The sequence below is a fragment of the Anopheles bellator genome, chromosome 1 (genome assembly GCF_943735745.2).
Source record: "Anopheles bellator chromosome 1, idAnoBellAS_SP24_06.2, whole genome shotgun sequence".
Classification (NCBI taxonomy): Eukaryota; Metazoa; Arthropoda; class Insecta; order Diptera; family Culicidae; genus Anopheles; species Anopheles bellator.
In genome coordinates this window covers 47,552,732-47,559,634 of record NC_071285.1, presented here as the reverse complement: position 1 = coordinate 47,559,634, position 6,903 = coordinate 47,552,732, and the positions used below count along the sequence as shown (strand labels likewise).

Below are 6,903 nucleotides of genomic sequence, written 5' to 3'. Positions count from 1 at the left end.
CTTTGTTTGCATCTGCAAACGCAACGCCCACACCGGCCCCGGCCGATCCTGGCTTCCCACGATGGCAACCCGATCACCCGGGAGAGAGCGAGAGAGAGAGCGGGCGCGACATCAATTATGCTTTCGTCGACACTTTTCATGCTCGCAGTGCCCGGCCGAGCGAGCGGCCCGCGGAATCGATGAACATGGCATCGTCGAGCAAGAGAGCGAGCTCGCCCGCGATTCTGAGAGTGTTGGCGAGAGAGTCGGGCTCTTGGCTCCTGGAATGGAAAAATCGGAAATCTCGGCATCCTCGGCGGAGCGAGAGGGAGGCTGGGCACTGTGTTCTCTCTCTCTCGCGCGCGCCTCATGACGAGAGAACTCTCTCACGCGGCGGTCCGATGGCGGCTCAATGGCGCTTGGCCGCAATCCGTTCCGTACGTAGTCGGCAGTACCGAGTAAACCGTCGATAGTGAAACAATAGTGAGCAGCCGCAGAGTGTGTGTCCAGTGGATAAGCTGTGTGTAAGCACACCCTTTTCTAATCCCACCCCCCACGGTGTGTCCGTGTCCCTGCTCGATGGAACCAAGTAACTGAAGAACAGTGCGCGGCCTCCTGATATGCTGCCGAGTTCGGAGGGCAGGCAACATTTGCAATCGACAACAAGATGTGTGATGCTGCCCCCGATGTTGATGATGCCTATCGTAGTTGGCCAGATAGAAAGAGGCCCACGTGTGTGTTTGTGTGCGTTCGGGAGATAGAGATACAGCAAACTAACCGAGATGGGCCTTTTAAAAGGCCTCTACACGCAAGTGAACGGACCCAGCATGCCACGGCCAGAAAGAAAGGGAGAGAGAGAGAGAAAGGGTGGTGTTTGAGTGAAGGAGTGCGGCTGCGGCTTCTTCTTCTTCTCGGCTCAGCTACGGCGCATACTTCTCTGGCCGCTCTGGAACCATCTTCGAGTGTGGGTGTTGGTGCCGGGAGTGTGTTTGGACTGAAAGTGTCCCAAGGCAAGGCCCGAAGAAGGCCTGAAGAAGAAAGGGTAGCACCACAGATGTGGAGGCAAATAATTGATGCTGTGTCGTGTCGTGTGTTGCTCTCGAGGCACACGCGCCCTGGTTGCTGTGTGATTGGCGTTGCGATTTTCTCAACTTGATCCTTTTTTTCCCCTCGCTACGGCCCAACGCGAAACGGGACTCCGATTGGCGGACGGAGCGTCGGGGGTACGGAAGGCCCCCCGCCGCAGCCAGCCACCAGCGGTTCCAGTGCCATTGACCGCCGTACGCGCGCCCGCTGAGGCCTGGCCTTATGCTGCCCGGCCTGGGGGTAAATAAACTCAATTGAGAGCTCCACACTTGAGAGTGTGCGTTGAATCTCGTTGTGTTGCTAGTGATAAACATTGAGCTTCTCGGCGGTCGATGCTAGTTTTGTCGAAGAAAGCCTACCGATTGACTTGCCCGTGACACTCACGATGGGCGAACGGGCACTTCCCGGAACGTGGATGCTGCCGAACCATGCCCGACATTAATTGAATGCATTAACTTTAATCGAGAAAATTGAATAAATAACTGTCTAATAACAGAACGCGAGAGAGAGAGAGAGAGCGGAAGAGCGAGAGCCTGAAAAGTGACGCCGTCCTTTGGATCCACATCGTCGCGACTTATGCGCCGTTAGCTACGCTTTGTGATGCGTTTATGACACAGGGGGCGGATAGAGTAGGCGGATTAGGAACCGTCGATGGCCGTCGCTTGGGAGCAGAGTGAACCAATCGCAAAATTGGCGTTATCTGCTGGGGGGGGGACCTCTCCAGCTCCACAAGCGATTAATCCAGCGGATCCAGTAAGACGCTCTCTACTCGCTCGCTAATGTCCGATAACGGGGTGCTCTGCAAACTCGAAACGCATCCCGAGCGCATCCGCGATAGACCGTGGTCGAGAGGCGCGCAGAAACTAGAAACTGAAACGCATTAAAACACGAGCACCACAAACAAAGTCTATATTACCGGAAACGAAGCGAAGTGAGCTCTTTGACGGGAACAGCAATGAAGCTGTTGCAGCGGTGATAGTTACCCTTTTTTTTTGAGATGCTCCCGCAGCAATCGCAGTACACATTGCTCTCGATGCTCTGAACCCTAATGAATTGTTTGCCCTTTTTTGCAGCCCATACAGTGTGTTGTTGAAGAATCCAGTTCAACCGTGAAACCGTTTCTTGCGTTGGTTTTTCTATTCACCGCAGACTTTAAAGTGAGCGAAGTGTGTCGACCGTTGTGTTGTGTGCGATCCGCGGCTTAAGCGTGCGAGATTTGATCAATTTCTTCGAACCGCTTCGCATCAGCAGCAGCAGCAGCAGCAGGTCCAGTAGTCAACAGGATACACCGGCGAAGGTAAGCCGAAAGGATAAGAGCTGAGAATGGTTGTCTCCGTGCGTTTCTTATCCATCTTGGGATCCTTCGCGGAAGATGGAAGATGTGATAGGGGCGCAGCCGCTGGATGGATGTGCCGAGATCCGTGTGAAGCCTGGGATTGACCGGGCCACGATGATGTTTTCGGCTCCGGCTTGGCGTGATATTGGGTGTTAATAAATATAAACCAGGCCGTAAAATACGTTTTATGGATACCAGGCACGGCCTTCTCGCCCGGGCGACTCCGGAAGCGTTCTTACAGAGATACTTGTCTTGCCAACCGGCTTGCGCTCTCCGGCTGCGCGAATGCGTAGGTCGTTGAAAACAGGATTAATTGGTGGCTAATTTTACGATCCGGTGGCGCAACGGAGATCTTTCTGACAACCAAAACAACCGACCGAAACAACCGGTTCCGTACCCCCCGGGAGGGATTGCAGTGCAAAAGAGGGAATGATTATGAAGTTCTCCGAGGCGCAACCGATCCACCCTTTTTCGGACGACGGTGTAAATGTCAATCCGCGGTTCACCCTTCTCGAGGATTGTTTTAACGTTCTCCAGCGGTCCGCGGGGGTCTTGTGTCGTCTTAATCTTAATCACAGTTTCCATCAAATCCTTCCCTTTTAATCAGTCTTTTGATGAGAGGAATGAGAACAAAGCGGCGCTGCTGGCAGTCTTTTGCCAGTCTATCTACAATCTTTAATCAACACATGTTCCGTCGTGCTTGGTTTATCCCAGCCGAACAATGGTGGCCGCTTTCCAACCGATGGATTGTGCACGTTTTTGGACAACGGTTGGATTTGGCAAAAAATCTGATTAGCTTTCGGATCGATCCCGTCTCCGGAGTTCGAAGAAAGTGCAACGATTTCGGTAGCTCGGTGCTTCATTCGGCTTCTTATCCCTTCGGTCCTTCGGAGAACAAGGGGACAGGGAGCAAAAACTTGAGATTGAAACCAACGAGCTGTTCGCTCGCCGTACGACCAGCATGCCGACATCGGCGGCAAAAGATGGGACACTGGCGATAAGTCGGTCGGTCGAGACTCAGCCGTTTGGCGCTGGCTGTTCTACTTGAAATGGCACGGCCCAACTCACCGGGGAGTACTGCTCTGGGGGCAATCATATGGCCGCCAGTCGGAACAATTGCGCTTCAGTTTATCTTGTTTACACTTCTTGCTTCTGCTGGGTGCTGCAGCACACCATCGAGTCGAATCCCCCTACGTGGCAATTCCAATCCATCTGCTGCAATCCTTTCGCGCCGTGTCGGGTTATCGAAAGCGACAGCTGCGAAATACGGGTGCCGATCGGCAAGAAATGAAACGAAACGTGTTACCAACGTCCAGTGAAACCAGGAGACCTCGCAGTTCTCGCAAAGTGCTATCCATTTTCGATCGGACGAACGACACCGGGCGTCCCGTCAAAATGCGAGCACAAGATGGCCGCGGACCCAACACAGATCTTCCCGAGTCGAAGTGTTCGAAAACCAATCGAGCGAATTGCAGGCTGCGCTGGCCTGGCCCCGGCGGAAACTGGAGGCAAAATTAATCTATGCCAAGGAAGCAATCCTCGGTCGCATCACAGCCACCCAGGGCCGGGCCAATCCCGGGCGAAACCCGGGGCTTTGGCCCCACTCTGGAGTGACGTTCCACCTGACAGTTATGAACGGTTCGTGTGCCCCGCGGGACTCAAGATGCGATAGCGAGGATCCTTCGCAGTTGTGGGGACAGCGCACCACAACAAAAAAAAAAATAATGCGCCAAAAGGGAAGATAAAAAAGCAACAAACTCCTCTCGCGAAGGGACACCCCAACATCAATAACCCAAAGCCGCCAGCCGCTGGCGCTGCTCTGCAGTGTTTTTTGTTTTCCCTCTTTGTTTCGCTTTCCTTTTCCGCAAAAAGTGGGAACGTACGGTTTCAACTTTTCCCGAGCAGCCTCGGCACGCCAGCGTGGTGTCCTGAGGCCGGAGGCTGTTGTCGTTCAATATTTCCGTGCCGCCGAGTGGAGCGAAGCGCAAAAAAAGGTCAATATTTTATATCTCTCTTGGGTCGCCTGGGGAGCAACGTGGGTGAGATTTCCTTTTTCTTGCGATGCATTGCGCTGGCAGCGTGGAACTTGGAACGGCAAAAACGGTGCAGGTCCTTTGGTGAGCTGAGATTTTCAGACCCTCACCCCGGGCCCTTCAGGAGAGGCACTTGGGTCGTGCCAAAGGCGTGCCCAAATTACGAAGAACTGTCAAAGTTCAGTTCTTCGTTGTTTTACACAATTACTTAATGCGCGACGAACTTTTTGAATAATTCAAAGCAACCTTAACCATCGTACATTGGCGCGTTTACGGCCCCGCAATGATTTAACCTTCGTCGCTGGCGTTCTGGTAATTCTCACTTAAAATGCACGATGCTCGCAACATAATTCCTGCGCATTAGCATACGTCTACACCGACGGAAAGGGAGGCACAATAATTTAGTACGCTCTGCGGCCCATCCGGTGGCGATGATGTGATACCTTCGATCCGTTTCATCCTTCCCGCAGGTACTTCTCGGCCTTAAGCCAATTTCTTCAACTGCCGCCTCCGGGCTTTTCGCCGAGACGCCACACAGCAGCGTGTTTGTTTGCGTTGAATTTTCGCCCGACTTAAACGACTGTCTTCGCTCTACCGACTTCATTTATGTGGAGATTAAAAACGGAGGGTTCACGCCTAGGACTCCTCTAGGGTTTGTTCTGTGCTGACTCTCCCCGCTGACTGTTTGCTATTTTGCAACGAAGCACTCCAAAGTTTTGTCGCTTGTTGTCTTTGCCGAAGGGCTCATCTGTTATCCGGGTTTGAGATGAATTTTAAGGATGCCTAACTCGCAACGAAATGGATGAATCAATCTCAAAACTCACCACAAGGAAGCAGATAAAATCCCATAGCTGTCAAATTGAAACTCGCACAAAAAGTGTTACGATTAAGCCTGCAGAGACAAAAAATTATGAATTTATCAATTGAGTCTCCCGTTGTTCGGACGTTGTTCGCAAGTTCCTGAGCTCCCCCTTTCCGATCGTTGTAATGATACGATTGGAGGAGCCTCCTTGGTTTATCGATTCCCAAAATATTAGTTTTATTCGATGAGCGGATCAGAAGGTGGCTGCTCGAAAGAACCCTTCACGGACTAACGCCGAGTGAGCAGCGTGAAGACCACTTCCACCGAACATCGGGGTGTCGCGCGGGTGTCAAATAAAAACTCTTCATCATCTTCCTTGCGATGAAAGTGACAGTTCATTTATTAACAGTTGCCCATTAATTTTCTTTGCAGGTAAGAATGGCGCCGTCACGGCCATCTGCAAACTGTGGTTCCGCTTATCAGGAACGATAAGGGATTCGCCTGGGAGGTAGGAGTTCGAAGTGGAACAGTAAATTTATTCACCTCCTCAATTAATCACCACCAATCGTGGGCGAATGGAATTTGGGAGCGCCGATAAAATGAACGATAAAACGAAAGCACAACCACAAACTAACTAAATTGAGCTACAAGCTGAGCTGGGTCGAAGCGCATCGCGATGCGATGTAATTTTCGCAATCATTGGCCCCGGAATTTCGGCCATGCCCCATTCCGGCGAAGGCGGAATGACTTTGAATCGAAGAATGTGGCAATTATCTCGTTCCGTGGAGACCGGACCGGAGCGGAATCGCCGGTGTGTGGAACGAAAAGTTTTCTAGTAAATTGTTGGCATCGTTCCGGCTCCGGTTATCTACTCGAAACCACGCCCGGTGTTCGCACCAGTGCACATTACACCAGCGCTCAATTACGTTACGGGGCTGGGCCGGGAAAGAAAAGTGTATCTTTAAAGTCACTTACCGAGTGTGCCCGCCACCATGCTTGCAAATGTGTGCTTTGTTCCGAAACGCACGGTCCACGGTCTTTGGGTGTCTCCGTATCGACCATCATCGTCCGATGGAACGCCGAGAACGTGACCATGATCGTGCAGTGCCCCAAGATGCACAGTCACGTTGAAATGGCGTCAAACTTACGCTATTTAGCGCGCTCGAGGAGCCCGAGGCTTGCTTCGCCATCACCGGCCGATCGCAGGGATGTCGGTACGACCGAGCGACGCACTGGAGAACAGTGGAGAGAGTAAAGTTACCGAAACGCCGGCTCGATGAAGTGCAGATGTCGAACTGAACGTAATGGCCGCCATGGCCGAGTGGTCCTGCAGGTGCCATGCAAACGGAAATTTGATGGCGATGGTGTCCCTAGCTGGAGTGTCTCTCGAGAAACCTGGTTCGTTGGGTCGAGTAGTGCTGTTGGAAAACACTTCCGGAACGATGTCGATCCCGATGTTTGTCTTCCAACTTGACTCCGTCCATGATAGGGCTCAGCAAACGAGTTTCCCCGACACAGAAAGAGAGAGAGCACCCAGTTTTTGGACCAAGCGTTATGGAGACTACTTTCGTCCTCGGCACACGCCTCTCGGTGGGTGTCATAACCGGCCAGAAAAGACAGATGGACAAATGGAGTTTCCATTCCGTAGCGTAACGGTTTATGCACAT

The 6,903-nt window shown here is 52.3% G+C and overlaps 1 protein-coding gene across 2 annotated transcripts in view; it reads left to right on the top strand.

Moving 5' to 3' along the window:
- The first annotated feature begins 454 nt into the window (after positions 1-454).
- LOC131205935 (uncharacterized) overlaps positions 455-6,903 on the top strand; it is a 41,351-nt gene continuing 34,902 nt past the window's right edge. For both annotated transcript variants that reach the window (XM_058198254.1, XM_058198253.1), the window contains exons 1-2: positions 455-499; positions 2,139-2,362. The gene's annotated coding sequence lies outside the window, so the exon portion shown is untranslated. The remainder of the gene's footprint in view (positions 500-2,138; positions 2,363-6,903) is intronic.